Raw genomic sequence first — 19109 nt, 5'->3', positions numbered from 1 at the left:
CGGGGAAGGTGGCTCAACCATGGCTAACAAGGGAAATTAACTATAGTGGTAAATTGGAGGAAAAGGCATATAAATTGGCCAGAAAAAGCAGCAAACCTGAGGACTGGGAGAATTTTGTAATACAGCAGAGGAGGACAAAGGGTTTAATTAGGAGGAGGAAATAGAGTATGAGAGGGAGCTTGCTGGGAACATAAAAACTGACTGCAAAAGCTTCTATAGATATCTGAAGAGAAAATGATTAGTGAAAACAAACGTGGATCCCTTGCAGTCAGATTCATTATGATGGGGAACAAAGAAATGGCAGACCAGTTAAACAAATACTTTGGTTCTATTTTCACGAAGGAAGACACAAATAACCTTCCGGAAATACTAGGGGACCGAGGGTCTAGTGAGAAGGAGGAACTGAAGGATATCCTTATAAAGCGAGAAATTGTGTTAGGGAAATTGATGGGATTGAAGGCCGATAAATCCCCGAGGCCTGATAGTCTGCATCCCAGAATACTTAAGGAAGTGGCCATAGAAATAGTGAATGCATTGGTGATCATTTTCCAACAGTCTATCGACTCTGGATCGGTTCCTATGGACTGGAGAGTAGCTAATGTAACACCACTTTTTAAAAAAGGGAGGGAGAAAAAAAAATGGGTAATTATAGACCAGTTAGTCTGACATCAGTAGTGGGGAAAATGTTGGAATCAATTATTAAAGATGAAATAGCAGCACATTTGGAAAGCAGTGACAAGATCGGTCCAAGTCAGCATGGATTTATGAAAGGGAAATCATGCTTGACAAATCTTGTGGAATTTTTTGAGGATGTAACTAGTAGAGTGTTCAAGGGAGAACCAGTGGATGTGGTGTATTTGGACTTTCAAAAGGCTTTTGACAAGGTCCCACACAAGAGATTGGTGTGCAAAATCAAAGGAGGTAATGTACTGACGTGGATAGAGAACTGGTTGGCAGACAGGAAGCAGAGAGTCGGAATAAACGGGTCATTTTCAGAATGGCAGGCAGTGACTAGTGGAGTGCCGCAGGGCTCAGTGCTGGGACCCCAGCTCTTTACAATATACATTAATGATTTAAATGAAGGAATTGAGTGTAATATCTCCAAGTTTGCAGATGACACTAAACTGGGTGGCAGTATGAGCAGAGAGGAGGATGCTAAAAGGCTGCAGGGGGACTTGGACAGGTTAGATGAGTGGGCAAATGCATGGCAGATGCAGTATAATGTGGATAAATGTGAGATTATCCACTTTGGTGGCAAAAACAGGAAGGCAGAATATTATCTGAATGGCAGCAGATTAGGAAAGGGGGAGGTGCAACGAGACCTGGGTGTCATGGTTCATCAGTCATTGAATGTTGGCATGCAGCTACAGCAGGCGGTGAAGAAGGCAAATGGTATGTTGGCCATCATAGCTAGGGGATTTGAGTATAGGAGCAGGAAGGTCTTACTGCAGCTGTACAGTGCCTTGGTGAGGCCTCACCTGGAATATTGTGTTCAGTTTTGGTCTCCCAATCTGAGGAAAGACGTTCTTGCGATTGAGTGAATGCAGCGAAGGTTCACCAGACTGATTCCCAGGATGGCAGGACTGACATATGAGGAGAGACTGGATCAACTGGGCCTTTATACATTGGAGTTTAGAAGGATAGAGGGGATCTCATCGAAACTTATAAGATTCTGACGGGACTGGATAGGTTAGATATGGGATGAATGCTCCCGATGTTGGGGAAGTCCAGAACCAGGGGACACAGTCTGAGGATAAGGGGTAGGCCATTTAGGACTGGGATGAGGCCATCAATATAAGATAGTCACCCAGAAATCCAATAGAGAATTCAGACAAAACTTCTTTACCCAGAGAGTGGTGAGAATGTGGAACTCGCTGCCACAGGGAGTGGTTGAAGCGAATAGTATCGATGTATTTAAGGGGAGGTTAGACAACCATATGAGGGAGAAGGGAATAGAGCGTTATGCTGGTCGGTTTAGATGAGGAAAGATGGGAGGAGGCTCGAGTGGAACATATAAACACCGACATGGACTGGCTGGGCCGAATGGCCTGTTTCTGTGCCGTATATCCTATGTAATCCCATGTAATCCTATGTGTGGTGATTTTACCCCCACAGTCCTGTTCAGGAGGGAGTTCCGGGATTTTGACCCTGCGATGATGAAGGTACGGTCGATATATTTCCAAGTCGGTGCTGTGTGACATGGACGGGAACATGGAGGTGGTGGTGTTCCCATGCACCTGCTGCCCTTGTCCTTCTAGCTGGCAGAGGTCGTGGGTTTGGGAGGTGCTGCTGAAGAAGCCTTGGCGAGTTGCTGCAGTGCATCTTGTAGATGGTGCACACTACAGCCACGGTGCGCTGGTGGTGGAGGGAGTGAATGTTTAGGGTGGTGGATACTCAGTATAAATGGCTGGCTTTGCTAACCAGGGGCAGTATAAATGGCAGGGACTAACAGCAACAGTCAATGACAGTAACACCTCCGTTCAGTCCGTAAGTGTGACCCTGAGCTTCCGGTCACCTGTCACTTTAATTCTCCACTCCACTCCCACTCTGATCTCTCCATCCTCGGCCTCCTACATTGTTCCAATGAAGTTCAACACAAGCTCAAGGAACAGCACCTCATCTTTCGTTTAAACACTTTACAGCCTCCTGGACTCAACATCGAGTTCAACAATTTCAGAGTGTAACCCCTGCCTCCATTTTTTCCCATTACAGCTGTTGATGATTTTGCCATCTCCATCTAGACCTCCTCTAGACTCATCTTTTGTTTCTTAACTTGTCCCAGTTCCATCTCATTTTGCCTTGCACCATCATCCCTTGTGACATTCAATCTCTCCTGCCTTCCACCCTATCACAGACCTTCCCTTTTGTTCTTTCTTCCCCTCCCCCTTTCCCTGCCCCTACACTTGCTTAAAATCCTGTTACCTCTCTAACTTTTTCCAGTTCTGATGAAGGGTCTTCGACCCAAAACATTAACTCTGTTTCTCTCTCCACAGATGCTGCCCTGACCCTGCTGAGATTTCCAGCAGTTTCTGTTTTTATTTCAGTGACAGTCAAGTCAGTTTGGCAATCATCGATGCAAATTATTAAAAATAATAGAGTTTCTAAGCTGCAAAGTACCACATATACAAGCAGAGAAGCTAGCAACGAGCCCCAGGTCAGTTTAGTTTATGGAAGAGAAAGGTTGGTTAATGAGCAGAATTGTATGAGATCCCCGCTTTGGTTGAGGGATAAATATTGTCCAGGACACATAAGAACATAAGAACATAAGAGATAGGAGCAGGAGTAGGCCATATGACCCCTCGAGCCTGCTCCGCTATTCAATAAGATCATGGACTCAGCTCCACTTCCCTGCCCACCCCCCATAACCCTTTACTCCCTTATCGTTCAAAAATCTGTCTATCTCCACCTTAAATATATTCAATGACCCAGCCTCCACAGCTCTCTGGGGCAGAGAATTCCACAGATTCACGGCCCTCTGAGAGAAGAAATTCCTCCTCATCTCCGTTTTTTAAGTGGGTGACCCCTTATTCTGAAACTATGCCCCCCTAGTTCTAGAGGAAACATCCTCTCTGCATCTACCCTGTCAAGCCCCCTCAGAATCTTATACATTTCAATAAGATCACCTCTCATTATTCTAAACTCCAATGAGTATGGGCCCAACCTGCTCAATATTTCTTCATAAAACAACCCCCTCATCTCAGGAATCAACCGGGGACAACTCTCCAGCTCTTCTTCAAAATAGTGGCTGAGAGTTCTTTAACGTCCGCCTGAGAGGGCAGACGAGGCTTCGGTTTAACGTCTCATCTGAAAGACTCCCTCAGCACTGTCACTGGAGTTTATGAAGTATCCACATGATTGCAAACAACCATAACACGCATCAATAGTTAGACCCATTGAAGTGTTACTAATCAAGGGTGCTTCCGATCAGAAAAATCCCACTGAAATACATTGCATTCGATATTTACAACAACAACTTGTATTTATATAGCGCCTGTAATGTAGGAAAACATCCAAAAGCGCTTTACAGGAGTGTTATGAGACAAAAAAAAGGTGACACCAAGCCGCTTTAGGAGAAATTAGGGCAGATCAGCAAAGGCTTGGTCAAACAGGTAGGTTTTTATGAGTGTCTCAAAGGAGGAAAGAGAGGTCGAGAGACGGAGAGGTTTAGGGAGAGAGTTCCAGAGCTTGGGGCCAGGGCAACAGAAAACACGAGTACAGATATCTCGGGGGGGTTGTGGGGCTGGAGGAGATGCAGAGATAGGGAGGGGCAAGGCCATGGAGGGATTTGAAAGTAAAGATGAGAATTTTGAGATGGAGGCGTTGCTTAACCGGGAGCCAATGTAGGTCAGCGAGCACGGGGGGTGGTGATGGGTGATCGGGACTTGGTGTGAGTTAGGGCGCGGGCTGCCCAGTTTTGGATCTCCTCTAGATTACGGAGGGTGGAATGTGGGAGGCTGGGCAGGAGTGCGTTGAAATAGTCAAGCCTAGAGGTAACAAAGGCATGGATGAGGGTTTCAGCAGCGGATGAGCTGAGGCAAGCAGCAGAGACGGGCGATGTTACGGAGGAGGAAGTTGGCGATCTTGCTGATGGAGAGGATATGGGGTCGGAAGCTCACCTCGGGGTCCGATAAGACGCCAAGTTTGCGAACAGTCTGGTTCAGCCTCAGGCAGTGGCCAGGGAGGGGAATGGAGTCAGTGTCGGCGAGTTGTCTCTGCCTTGTTAATAAATGTTGCAAGCTGTAAACAAACATACGCAGCACTCTTTAAATAAAAATGACATTAAAAACATTTAAAACTCTCTTCACAAACTGGTTTACGGTGGTTTAATTTTACACTCTCTACCTGAATCGAGCGGGCCCCTAACCTTGTGTTCTCGTCATTTATTAAATCATTTGCTTGGTGCAAATATTTTTTAAAGAAAAACAGAAATAAAGGTGGATGGAAGCGAGAGAACATGTTAAAATGGTTGAAGGGGTAGGGAAGTGGAGTGGGACTAATTGGGACTCTCTTTAGGAGCGAGCCGGCACAGGCTCGATGGGCTGAAGGGCCTCCATCCTGTGCTGTCAAAATCCAAACAAGTTACAAATGCTGCAGGGGCTCTCCCTGGGAATCCAGCTATAACTGGGCAGGCAAAGCAGTAACGGACCAATGGGGGGCCTTCAAGGATGGTTCGGGTACAGACCAGACACATTCCCATGAGGGGGAAAGAGTCAAGTCTCGAGGTAACAAATGAGGGTTTCAGCGGCGGATGAGTTGAGGCAAGGGAGGAGGTGGACGATGTTACAGAGGTGGAAATAGACGGACTTAGTTATGCTGCGGAGGCACAGATACCTCTTTCTCGAGCACACCAATCTCTAATCATGAAAGACGAGGTCACCCTAGCATAATATGCCCAAACCAGTACCATCACATGACCAGTCGAGCATGACTCTGATAGATAGTAGCCTTCCATCTCTTATCTGTTTCTCAAGGGTAACTCCAGTTAGTTTTGCAGCATTCTTTTCCACCATATCCATAGCAACGCCACCCCTCCCCCACTCCCCGTCCCCCCTTCCCCCGCCATTCTTAACTATCTCAAACGAGTCCACATGATACAATTTTTATCTAAGCGTCTGTTGTCGACAAGAAAACAATTAATTACTGCTTATCTCACCCTGCCGCTCCATTAATGCCATGTTTTGATTAAAAACTGTCTCTCTCTAACATAAACACACACTGTAAGTACTTTCAGTGTGTGTTAGTGTTCGGGGGAGAGACAGTCGTTACAGTGTGAGTTAGTGTTAGACAGAGAGACAGTAGTTACAATATTGTTCACAATTTACATTAATGATTTAGACTTTGGAATCCAAAGCACAATCTCTAAATTTGCGGATGACACCATGTTGGCGGGGGAGGGGTGGGGAGGGGGGGCGTTGCTATGGATATGGTGGAAAAGAATGCTGCAAAACTAGATGGAATTATCTTTTTAAACAAAGGTTAAAAGTCGACATTACTACAATAAAAAGACAATCATTGATGTTCCCAATTTATATTAACCATTTAGACTTTGGAATTAAAAACTCAATTTCTAAATTTGCTGGGCGGGGTGGGGAGTCAATACTAAGGAGAACTGCAACAAATCACAGAAGGACATAAATAATCTTGCAGAATGGGCATATAATTGGCAAATGAAGTTCAACACAGATCAATGTGAGGTATTATATTTTGGGGAGGAAGAATAGGACGGTCACTTATTACTTGGAGGGTACGAGTCTGGGTGGGGTAGAGGAACAAAGGGATCTCGGAGTACAGATACACAAATCACTGAAAATTGTGACACAGGTTAGCAAGGCCAGAAAAAAGCAAACCAAGCATGAGGCTTTCTTTCTAGAGGTATAGAATAGAAAAGTAGTGAAATTATGCTAAACCTGTGTCGAACCTTGTTGAGACCACACTTCGAGTACTGCGCACAGTTCTGGTCGCCATATTATAAAAAGGAGATAGAGGCACTGGAGAGGGTGCAAAGAAGATTAACAAGGATGATACCAGAAATGTGAGGATATACACATCAGGAAAGGATGAACAGGCTGGGTCTCTTTTCTCTTGAAAAAAGATGGCGGAGGGGTGAGCTAATAGAGGCCATAAAAATGATGAAAGGGTTTTGATCGAGTGGATACAGAGAGAGTGTTTCCACTTGTGGGGAAGAACATAACTAGAGGCCATCAATATAAGATAGTCACCCAGAAATCCAATAGAGAATTCAGAAGAAACTTCTTTACCCAGAGAGTGGTGAGAATGTGGAACTCGCTGCCACAGGGAGTGGTTGAAGTGAATAGTATCGATGTATTTAAGGGGAAGTTAGACAAGCATATGAGGGAGAAGGGAATAGAGGGTTATGCTGATAGATTTAGATGAGGAATTTTGGGAGGACGCAACAGGGACAAACAATTGCAAACGCGAGCCGAGCGCTCACTCCAGCAGAAATGCCATACTCTCAAATCGATAAAGAGCTGCTTACTCAAGTCTTCGGAATGGAACAAAACCATCAATATGTATATGGTTGCAAGATCACGCTATGGACAGACCATCGTCATCATAGTCAGTCCCTCGAAATCGAGGAAGACTTGCTTCCATTCTAAAAGTGAGTTCTCAGGTGACTGTACAGTCCAATACGGGAATTACTGTCACAGGTGGGACAGACAGTGGTTGGAGGAAAGGGTGGGTGGGGAGTCTGGTTTGCTGCACGCTCCTTCCGCTGCCTGCGCTTGCTTTCTTCACGCTCTCGGCGACGAGACTTGAGGTGCTCAGTGCCCTCCCAGATGCTCTTCCTCCACTAAGGGCGGTCTTTGGCCAGGGATTCTCAGGTGGGGATGTTGCACTTTTATCAAGGAGGCTTTGAGGGTGTCCTTGTAACGTTTCCACTGCCCACCTGGGGCTCGCTTGCCGTGTAGGAGTTCCGAGTAGAGCGCTTGCTTTGGGAGTCTCGTGTCTGGTTTGTGAACAATGTGGCCCGCCCAGCGGAGCTGGTCGAGTGTGGTCAGTGCCTCGATGCTGGGGAAGTTGGCCTGATCGAGGACGCTAACGTTGGTGCGTCTGTCCTCCCAGGGAATTCGCAGGATCATGCGGAGTCCATTGCAGATGAGAGTCAAGAGCAGCTAAATGTTCCTTCGGGATACCTATGGATCAACTTTACCCACAAGTACCATGAGTTTAAGCAGGCGGTACTAAGAGCTTAAGAATTAGGATCAGGAGTAGGCCATTCGGCCCCTTGATGCTGCTCCGCCATTCAATAAGATCATGGCTGATCTTCGACCTCAACTCCACTTTCCTGCACTGTCCCCATATCCCTTGATTCCCTTAATATCCAAAAATCTATCAATCTTCCACTTGAATATACTCCATGACTGAGCCTCCACAGCCCTCTGGGTAGAGAATTCCAAAGATTCACCACCCTCTGAGTGAAGACGTTTCTCCTTATCTCAGTCCTAAATGTCCGACCCCTTATCCTGAGACTGTGACCCCTGGTTCTAGACTCCCCAGCCAGGGGGAAACATCCTCCCAGCATCTACCCTGTCAAGCCCTGTAAGAATTTTATGGAGCCGAAATTGCCCCTTTTTTTAAGATAACGGGGCGGTAAGACCTTACTGACCGAGGGCGACGGAAACGGATATCCGCCACGGCCTGGCCTTCTGCCCCGCCCCGGCACTCCAACCCGTTGTCGGCAGCGCGCTGACCCCTTTCCGCCCGGCGGCGACCCCTTTTCTGCACCCCCCGTGGGAAATTGCTTCGCGGGAGCGAGTCCGACATCGGTCAATGCCACCGTCGGCTTTGCCAGGCAGGCAGCTGCCGGTGGATGGGGCGGGTGCGGCCGCCCTTAAAGGGGAAGCCGCCCTTAAAGGGGGCGGCGCTCCGCCGCAGCGGCCAACTTGTTTTAATTGGCGGCCGATCGCGACAATGGCGGCCGCGGGATCGACCGGGTCGCCAGCAGGCAGCCCAGCACTCCCTCCAGGGCAGAGTGCGCTGGCCCTGGCGAAACCCTCCCTGCTGGCTCAGTGGGCCCCACAAAGGCCTCACTAGGCCTCGCAGCGTTCCCTCCCCCTTTTACTGACGTGGTCATCACGGCGGTATTGGACACCGCCCTGCTCCCGACCCGAACCTGCCCTGATACCGCCCCAAAACGCTGGGAGGCGCTGCCACAGTTAAAAAGACAAATTTTCCGACTCCCGCCAGGCGGTAATAATTCACATAATTCGAATTATCCGCCTGAAATGGCGCGGAGGGCAATTCCCCTCCCTTATATGTTTCAATCAGATCCCCTCTCATTCTTCTAAACTCTCGAGAATATAGGCCTAGTCTACTTCAATCTCTCCTCATAGGACAATCCCCCCATCCCAGGAATCAGTCTGGTGAGCCTTTGTTGCACTCCCTCTATGGCAAGTTTGTCTTTCCTCAGGTTCTGTTGTTTGTCAATTTATCTTCTCTATCCAAAGGTGCTTTCCAGCTGCCCTGTTTTGCCCTTATTTATTTTTTTAGTGGTGCATTGCACTCTCCTACTGCATCTGACCTCACTTCCTTGCAGTAGTCGAGCTCAATTTGGTTTCTTGGCAATGTCTGTTGATGTCTTTAACATTCCGCCTCTTGCTCAACTGGTTGTTTCGCTTCTCGTAAAAGTGGTTTGTTTTTTTGGTGCAAAGTCTCCACTTCCCCTTTTTGTGTTGAATGTGATCTGACCTCCTGCGTGTCTGGCTGCTTGTGTCTCAACTCCAGTCCTTTGGGAGTTCGATGGTGCTAAACTCCCACCTCTCTTTTGGGGGAGACAGTTTTCCTTAACTTGCTGATCCCAGGCTAGCTGCAGATTAAATTCCACCAGTGAGGCGCTTTTTCTCAGGATCAGCCGATGTTTAAATTCTGAAATGCCCTTTGTGCCAACATGCTCTTTAAACATCGGCTTCCTGTTTGCTTCACTTTGGAGTGCAAAAATGCACTAACGCGACAAGAAGTAATGGCTAAATTTGAACGCATAGTTTGCCCACATTCAGTGTTCATCATTCTGGTTTCCGTCTTCTAGCAGTCAGTAAATGTTCCAAGAAAGCTCAGGTTAGTGAAGGATGGATACGTAAGCTGGCCACTTCGATTTTATAACCGCCCTGTACCTCTCTCTGTCTCTCTGCTTCAACCCACACATGGCCTGAGAAGGCCTCACCTCTTTGGAGAAAGACTTGGATTTATTTAGCGACTTTCACGACCACCGGATGTCTCAAAGTGCTTTGCAGCCAATGAAGTACTTTTGGAGTGTAGTCATTGTTGTAATGTAGGAAACGCGGCAGCCAATTTGCACACAGCAAGCTCCCACAAACAGCAATGTGATAATGAGCAGATAATCTAATTTTTTTGTTATGCTGATTGAGGGATAATTATTGGCCGGGACACTGGGGATAATTACCCTGCTCTTCTTCGAAATAGTATCGCGGGATTTTTTTACGTCCACCTGAGAGAGCAGACGGGACTTCGGTTTAACGTCTCATCTAAAAGTCGACACCTCCGACAGTGCAGCGCTCCCTCAGCACTGCACTGGGAGTGTCAGCCTGGATTTATGTGCTCAAGTCCCTGGATTGGGGACTGGAACCCACAACCTTTTGGCTCAGATGGTGATAGCTCCTGGGATACCCACTGAGCCACACCTGGCAATGGTAGAGCTATCCCAGGACCTGTGTCATCCAAATGGGTCTTCCAACACGAGTTGAGAAAGGTCTTGTTTACGTACACAAACGTTACACTGCCAACTCCACTCTGCTCTCTGGTCAAGCAAAGCACTGCTCTGCGTGCGTGTCCAAGCACGGCTGCGCTCCCCAGCAAAGGCCGCTGATATTTTGGCCCAGAAATCCCGGTTTCTCCTTGCCGCGGGCGTTCGACTGGATTCTACAAAAAGGAAGCGCACCTACCTGTTCCTGCTGCGCCCATGCGAGTTCCCGGTCCTGAGACCTCCACTGACTGCGCGTCGCAGCGCATGCATGTCTGGATGTGCGCAGGGCTGGAGCTGCAGTCACATAGCTCTGGGCAGCCAATCAAGGTAAAGTATGTTCTCATTCATAATAATGGGCACTCTGTAAGTTGGGGTTCCCATTATTATGACTGAGAAACACCCCAAACACACAAAACACTAATAAAAAATAGAAAAAATACACTACATATTTAACATTAATTTAAATTAAAGTTATTTATGTATTATAAAAAAAACTTCAATTTTTTTAACGTTTTTTAAATTATGCTTTAAAATAAATTTAATGTAGTGGGCAGGGTTTTTAAAAATAAAATGTGTTTTATTAATTATATTTTTTTATGCTTTAAGTGTGTTTTAAAACTCTTACGCCTGTAAAAGTAGGCTATGCGCCTGCTTTTATCAGGCACAAGAGTTTTCAGGACATCCGCTGAGCAAGAGATGGGTAAATAGCGCAAACTTGTCCTTGCAAATGTCCTGGCTGCCGAGATATGGAATAGCTCTCAAGCCAGAGCTTAACAGATCAGAAAAGCCGGTTTTCAGCACATGCGCATTGTCCACCTATAAATGGAAAATCACATGCCATTTGATGGGATCTACTTCCCAGCAACAGAATCTTCACCGCACCCTCCCCAAACTGTTAAAAAAAACAATCGCGATCAGCGAACGCAGGATTGGCACACTGAAGCCACAGCGAGTACTGTGAAAATTCTACCCCTTTCAAGCAACCTGCTGGCAGACCCGAGTTATACTGCCACCTCCACTCAGCTCTCTGGTCAAGCAAAGCAATGCGCTGCGCGTGTATCTAAGCACAGCGGGATCCAGGGCAAAGGTGACGTTTTTTATTTTTACGTTAGTGTGGGAGCGCAACCCGCCTTTCTGAAACACTTTGCATCGGCGCAGTCTGGAGAAATCAAAAGTTGATGCCTGAACATAAGAACATAAGAATTAGGAACAGGAGTAGGCCATCTAGCCCCTCGAGCCTGCTCCGCCATTCAAATAAGATCATGGCTGATCTGGCCGTGGACTCAGCTCCACTTACCCGCCCTCTCCCCGTAACCCTTAATTCCCTTATTGCTTAAAAATCTATCTATCTGTGATTTGAATACATTCAATGAGTCAGCCTCAACTGCTTCCTTGGGCAGAGAATTCCACAGATTCACAACCCTCTGGGAGAAGAAATTCCTTCTCAACTCGGTTTTAAATTGGCTCCCCCGTATTTTGAGGCTGTGCCCCCTAGTTCTAGTCTCCCCGACCAGTGGAAACAACCTCTCTGCCTCTATCTTGTCTATCCCTTTCATGATTTTAAATGTTTCTATAAGATCACCCCTCATCCTTCTGAACTCCAAGGAGTAAAGACCCAGTCTACTCAATCTATCATCATAAGGTAACCCCCTCATTTCTCGAATCAGCCTAGTGAATCGTCTCTGTACCCCTTCCAAAGCCAGTATATCCTTCCTTAAGTAAGGTGACCAAAACTGCACGCAGTACTCCAGGTGCGGCCTTACCAATACCTTATACAGTTGCAGCAGGACCTCCCTGCTTTTGTACTCCATCCCTTTCGCAATGAAGGCCAACATTCCATTCGCCTTCCTGATTACCTGCTGCACCTGCAAACTAACCTTTTGGGATTCATGCACAAGGACCCCCAGGTCCCTCTGCACCGCAGCATGTTGTAATTTCTCCCCATTCAAATAATATTCCCTTTTACTGTTTTTTTTCCCAAGGTGGATGACCTCACACTTTCCGACATTGTATTCCATCTGCCAAACCTTAGCCCATTCGCTTAACCTATCCAAATCTCCTTGCAGCCTCTCTGAGTCCTCTACACAACCCGCTTTCCCACTAATCTTAGTGTCATCTGCAAATTTTGTTGCACTATACTCTGTCCCCTCTGCTAGGTCATCAATGTATATTGTAAACAGTTGTGGTCCCAGTACTGATCCCTGTGGCATACCACTAACCACTGATTTCCAACCAGAAAAGGACCCATTTATCCCGACTCTCTGCTTTCTGTTCGCCAGCCAATTCTCTATCCACGCTAATATATTTCCTCTGACTCCGCGTACCTTTATCTTCTGCAGTAACCTTTTGTATGGCACCTTATCGAATGCCTTTTGGAAATCTAAATACACCACATCCATCGGTACACCTCTATCCACCATGCTCGTTATATCCTCAAAGAATTCCAGTAAGTTAGTTAAAACAGTTTGGGTTAAAACAGAGGATGTTTGGAAACAGGCTGCTAGACGATATGGAGCCATGTAGCCATTCAAATGTGTCTATCTGGTCAACAGTAAATACAATAATGCTTCCCTGCCATGCTTCGTACTCCCTTTTGGATCCCACAGGGTCCTTCTGTCCACCTTGTTTCATCTTTCCCTGCACCACCTTAATGACAGCTTTCAAATGTCTAAAACTGATGTTGCAGCGACTAGGGAGGATTCGCTTACAATGTAACTGTTGGTCTTTGTGAACCTTAACCTCCTGTAACTGCTGGTCTTTCTCCTGTAACTGTGTTTCTAACGGTGTCCGCGCATCACTGGCTGGCCTCAGTGGTTTATTCAGTGGCTTCTCCCAGACACTTGGTGGTGTATTCATAACACTGGCACAATATTATTTTGACGCCATCGCCCTTGATGCTACCTTTCTTTAGCTGATCCCAAAATGCTCTATGTTGGGATGGCGTCCAGTCCGGATCCCACCCCAACTTCTTCAGTTTAGTCTCGGTCTTCTCATACTCTTTTCTTAGGGTCTTGGTCAGACTTTCGTTCCCCCTTACCTTTAACCTTTTCTGCCATTTTGAGTGGGCAAAAATTTGGCAGATGTTGGAAAGTGTGAGGTCATGCACTTCGGCAGAAAAAAAATCAAAGAGCAAGTTATTATTTAAGTGGAGAAAGATTGCAAAGTGCTGCTGTACAGTGGGACCTGGGGGTACTTGTGCATGAAACACAAAAGGTTAGTATGCAGGTACAGCAAGTGATCAGGAAGGCCAATGGTATCTTGGCCTTTATTGCAAAGGAGATGGAGTATAAAAGCAGGGAGGTTTTTCTACAGCTATACAGGGTATTGATGAGGCCACACCTGGAATACTGCGTGCAGTTTTGGTTTCCATATTTACAAAAGGAAATACTTGCTTTGGAGGCAGTTCAGAGAAGGTTCACTAGGTTGATTCCGGGGATGAGGGGGTTGACTTATGAGGAAAGTTCGAGTAGGTTGGGCCTCTACTCATTGGAATTCAGAAGAATGAGAAGTGATCTTATCGAAACGTATAAGATTATGAGGGGGCTTGACAAGGTGGATGCAGAGAGGATGTTTCCACTGATCGGGGAGACTAGAACTAGGGGGCATGATCTTAGAATAAGGGGACCGCCCATTTAAAACTGAGATGAGGAGAAATTTCTTCTCTCAGAGGGTTGTAAATCTGTGGAATTCACTGCCTCAGAGCATTGTGGAAGCTGGGTCATTGAATAAATTTAAGACAGAAATAGACAGTTCCTTAAACGATAAGGGAATAAGGGGTTATGGGGAGCGGGCGGGGAAGTGGAGCTGAGTCCATGATCAGATCAGCCATGATCTTATTGAATGGCGGAGCAGGCTCGAGGGGCCGAATGGCCTACTCCGGTTCCTATTTCTTCTGTTCTTATTTCGCCCTGCCAGTTTAACTCTACCGTCCATACCGGGTGCCTTTTTATACCCAAGTAAGTGGATCCACTTACTGCCTGTTTAAAAAGATAGAAAAAGTAGAGAAGCAGTTCTATGATTCTAAGGTGAACCCGACACTTAAGCTTCTAACTTTAGTGCCGAGAAAAATAAATCATAGAATTTGCTACTTTGGATGTTTGAATAGTCGTGGAATATATTGTGTATTGTGCAGTGAGTGATTGTGGCGGAGGAGCAGCAGATGTTTATGGCAGAGGAGCAGCAAACAAGGGTACAGGGCCCAGAAGGGCCCAGGGGCAGCATGGGCCAGCCCACACTGCGATATGTGTGTGCACTAGGTCCGTGCAGCAGAGCAGGTCTCCTGTCATCCTGGCTAACCCTTGCCACTGATAAAGGCCGAGCTCTGTCAAGCCTGTGTGGTGGCTGATGTGTGACGGTCACCACACGTTAAAAAAAATCCACGCACAGGCATCTTCCACCCCCTCAGTTGGAATTCAGGACTGGAATATTGGGTCCTTCATTGAAACATCTGTGAACTCGTCCCTTTTGGTGTGGGAGCAAGTCATCCTCATTCCAGGGAGCGCCTACGATGATGTGATCACCTGTGTGTTTACAGTACTTCATGGTGGGAGTCGATTTATGGCAGTGAGAGTTGATTTCAGGAAAATGACTAGCTGATCATTTATCTGTATGTTAACTATTTGTATGTATCATCGATACTATCTATGCATGAAATCAAAGAAACTTCTCTGTTTCTGATTACTATGCGAGGAAACAATCTGGTTCATGTGTAGTAATTCATGACATCGTCTGTGTTAATTATCTGTATGTACTATGCAAGGAAACGAGAGTTCATGGGCTTTCTTGGTATAAAAATGAGATGGAAGGCCGTTTGAGACACACCCATTGGATACTAGAAACTCGAAAGGTGTGTGTGTCACAAGCAGCCATGGAAATCGGAACAGGCAGAGAGCTGCCTTTGTGAAGTATCTCAGTAACTTTCATACTGGGTTTGTTTAGTATTGTTGTAGGAGGTAGGCACCTTTAGAATATACCAGAATACTAGGCATTAGGCACCTGCTAGATATATCTAAACGCCTATAAGTTTAAAATGGACACACACATAAAATGGCTGCCCAGGCATGATGGGAAATCAGGTAGTCAAGCTGTGAACTGTTGAACGTTCAATGACCAAGCAATAACCCTGTGAGGCCCACTGTAGGAATGCCTGGGATGCGGGAAGACAGAGATAAGAAGGAAACCATCTCCTGTGAACAAGGTCATAAACCAATTAATTCCCCAGGAAGAAAGATAAGAGGGAAACCATCTCCTGTAAACAAGGTTATAAACCAATTATTTCTCCCAGATGAAAGAACTAGGGAGAGAACCTATAAAGTCATCGATCAGCCCAAGCTGACAATAACCGAACATATGGTTCCCTGGATACTAGGGGAATTCTATTGGGTTAAAAGAACCTATATGTAATCTATAATCGTTGTGATTGGCTTGTGTCCAGCCGTGATAGGCTGTGTAGCTGTAGTAAACTGTTTTGTAACTGTTGTGAAACATATAAAGGTGCATGTAACCCTTTGTTCGGTGGAGAGAAACCTGGATACGGTCCTGAGTTTTTCCTCCCCGCTGAGCGTAATAAAAGCCGCATCAGCATTGGAACCGACTCTGAGTGTTGAGTGATTCTTCTGAGAAAACACTAACGCTAACAATGGCGTAGTCGGCAGGATTTCCCGGAGTCGCTGGACGCCCTTGGAAAAAACCCGGGTGAGTATAAAAAACAATTTTTAAGTATAAAGGGTGCGGAAGGTGGAAGCTGGTTGATCGACATGAGGAGACGGTCTAATATCTCAAACGCCTAGCCTGAGCCTGAATTAAGAGGACTTTTGTCCCACGTGACGGCCAGGAACCAAGTAGGCGTAGGGAACACACTTAGACCGTGGGATCGTGATACCGAGAGACATCTTCCGGACCCAGTAGTGTAATTTGAAATACCCCGGGGTAGAACCAAGCGGTGTACAGCGGCTAACGGAATCCAAACCTGTGAACAGGGTCGGACCAACGGGCTGAGCGGTGGTAGGTAGTCGTTAAGGATACGTAGAGCACTGCAGGAATTGCTTAAACGCGTTTTTAAGAATTGTATAAGTTTGTGTAACAGCAGAACTTGTGACCTGACAGTAGCCAAGAGACAGTTTACTACAAGTCGCGCTAGAAAGAAAGCGGACCTCTGAGAGTAGATTCCTAACGGTACTAGTCCTACCCAGGAATGGCCATGAAAACAAGTAAACTCGAGTGGGGACCAGAAGGGTCGCTTACCCGCCACCTGGCGGAAAAACAAAAGAAGCTAATTGAAAAAATGATTAAAGCAGGGTGGAATCCTCAGGAATTAGTTATGTGAGGAATTATTTAGATAAAACTACGAATTCCCTGAAAGGTCATGGATCCAAAAATAGAGCCGGCCAAAACAAGAAGAGAGACTGTTGTAAATGTCTGATCGTTGAGTGAGAAGTGTCTGTGTGATTTTTGACTGCAGAATGAATTTTTTTATGTTTTCATCTTCCGAAAGCCTGGTTGGAAGAGGAATGCAAGTGTCTGTTTATTTTAGAAACAGAGTGAAAGTCTTTTTTTAACCCTTTGTAATGTTGTCCTGTATGTGGGAAGTTTTAAGACATTTAAGTTAGAAACGCAGGTATGGATTTATTCGGATGATAAGTTACGGAGCTAGGAAAATAAACAAATAAAGGATAGGTTTGTTGAGCAAAATATTTATTTGACACGCTCACTTACTTGCCGAAAGAAAACATGCAATGATTGATTGGGTTGAAAGACATAAATTTAGTCTCGGAATGAGATAAAGAATGCTTTAAAAAAAAAAGAGCTTCTAAAAAAAAAAGTTTTAAATAAAGATTGAAATTACAAAGTTTGAATTGGGATTTTGAGATATTCAGAGAAGGCACAGGAAATACTGAGGTGGATTTAAAAAAAAAGAAAAAGATTAAATTAAATCTGATCAGGTCAAACTCCTGGGCAAGTGGCGAGCTATCTGCGAAGGTGTAAAAGGAACTTTTGGAAAATGTTAAAAAACAGCAAGCTTTAGTAACGACTTTGAAACTGGAGCATTTTGAGATAACGAAAGGCAGCCCTCAAACTCTCAAAGCTGGACTCCATTCCAGTTATGAAAAAAAAGAAAAAGATAAAGATGCCACTTTGAAAGTAAACAAATGATTTTAAATTAATAACTTTATGGAGTTACGAACCCTCCGTGTAAAATACAAAACCTAATTTGAAGAAAGAAAAAAAAGATGTAACGGACTAAATGGAAAAATACATAACTTACTAAATACTAGTTGATGTTTGCTGTGAAAAAGATATTGGTTTAATTAGAAGGAAAAAAAAATTGGAATAAGTAAAAAACACTCTACATGGATTCGAATTTTCAATTATGAAAAAGTTTCAATGCAGTTTGAAAAGATTTCCAAAATGGACATGTTTATCAAAAATGTCCCGAACAGTCTAAACAAGCAGGAGGGTTTAGAAGATAACGAGGAGAAAGAGAGAAATAAAAAAAAACAGAATTGAATTTCAGTAAACAAAAGTGCTATTGTATGTGTGGTCTTGTTTTAAAACAATTAAAAAAAAAGTTCTTTGGCAAGTACTTGAATTAGAAGTTAAGAAAACATTGGAGTTTACTCTAATGATTTATGCTGTTTTTAACGGATTCCTAATTTCGAAGCCAGTTTTGAAGGCACAAAGACTTTTTTTTCAGATGATTACGTGAAGTCACGTAATGACATCAGGTCTTCTTACAAACCTGGAAAGGAGTTAACCCTTTCCATTGACAGCCGTTTTATACTGAACATTATTAATTTGGATTTCTTAATAGGAAAAAAAAAGACTCACCTAACAGAGGAAACAAAAATAAAAACAGAACTAACTTATGTAATAATACTTGCCTGATACAATAAAGAAATAGATATTCAATAAAACAAATTGAAGAGTTAAAAGCTAAGATAAACAGGCTGGAAGAGATAACGGGACTAGACGGATAGTGTAGTGCGCAGCCATAGCACCATCACCTCTGGCAATAGAGCCAATGTACCCCACGGTGGGTAGGTGTAGTCCACAAACCCAACCTAACGGTAAAGCAGACAGCGATGTTTGGAGGAATAGCTTTGGCCTTGGTCATAGGAGTTTGGGTAATATTTAAGTGGGTAAAGACACGGGCGCATGCCTTACAGATTCAGCTCGAAATAGTTCGATTATAACCTTGTGCTTCTGATTTTGCAAAGTAACAAGGACACTCGTAGAGCAAAAAACTTAACCCCTGGTGACGACCAGGCCGTCTGTTTAAAATTACAGATAATACTTACCGGAATGGGAATACGAAAGGCGCTACTCGTAATATGGATAGCCCTGCGACATGCACGTACCCTGGGCAACACCGACGGACAGCAGAGCACGCTGGAAATAAACAACTACCTGAACTATGGAGTCTTGTTTAATTTAACGGACGGAATGTGCATCCCAGCAGCCAAGGACTGGAGCAAGGACAGGACTTATTTTAATGCATGGTTACAAGTGAATCCTAATAAGAATCCTAATAAGAATAAGAGTATGTGTACAGTGCTCCACGGGTATAAGGAGCAGATGCATTAAACGGAGGGATGTCAAAGGGCCTGATGAATGTACTTTCGGCATAATTTGCGCGCCTCCGGGACAATCCCAGCAATCAGTCATCCGCAAGAAGGGAATGGGGCTGTGTGGGTATTACGAGGAGGTGGGGGCGGCTGCAATATCATTGTATGTATGTTTCTCACCCCCTCCGACACCGCGCCCCATAAGAATCACTACATTGCCCGAGGAACTGCCTTGCCCCATTACTACGAAGGGACCAGAGAATGGGATTGTAATGTACAACGAGGGGGAACTGTTGTATGATAATGTTAAACATGAAATTGTG

The sequence above is a fragment of the Pristiophorus japonicus genome, chromosome 19 (assembly GCF_044704955.1).
Source record: "Pristiophorus japonicus isolate sPriJap1 chromosome 19, sPriJap1.hap1, whole genome shotgun sequence".
In the NCBI taxonomy this organism is placed as follows: domain Eukaryota; kingdom Metazoa; phylum Chordata; class Chondrichthyes; family Pristiophoridae; genus Pristiophorus; species Pristiophorus japonicus.
The sequence above is the reverse complement of the archived record's forward strand: the minus strand, read 5'-3'. Positions refer to the sequence as shown.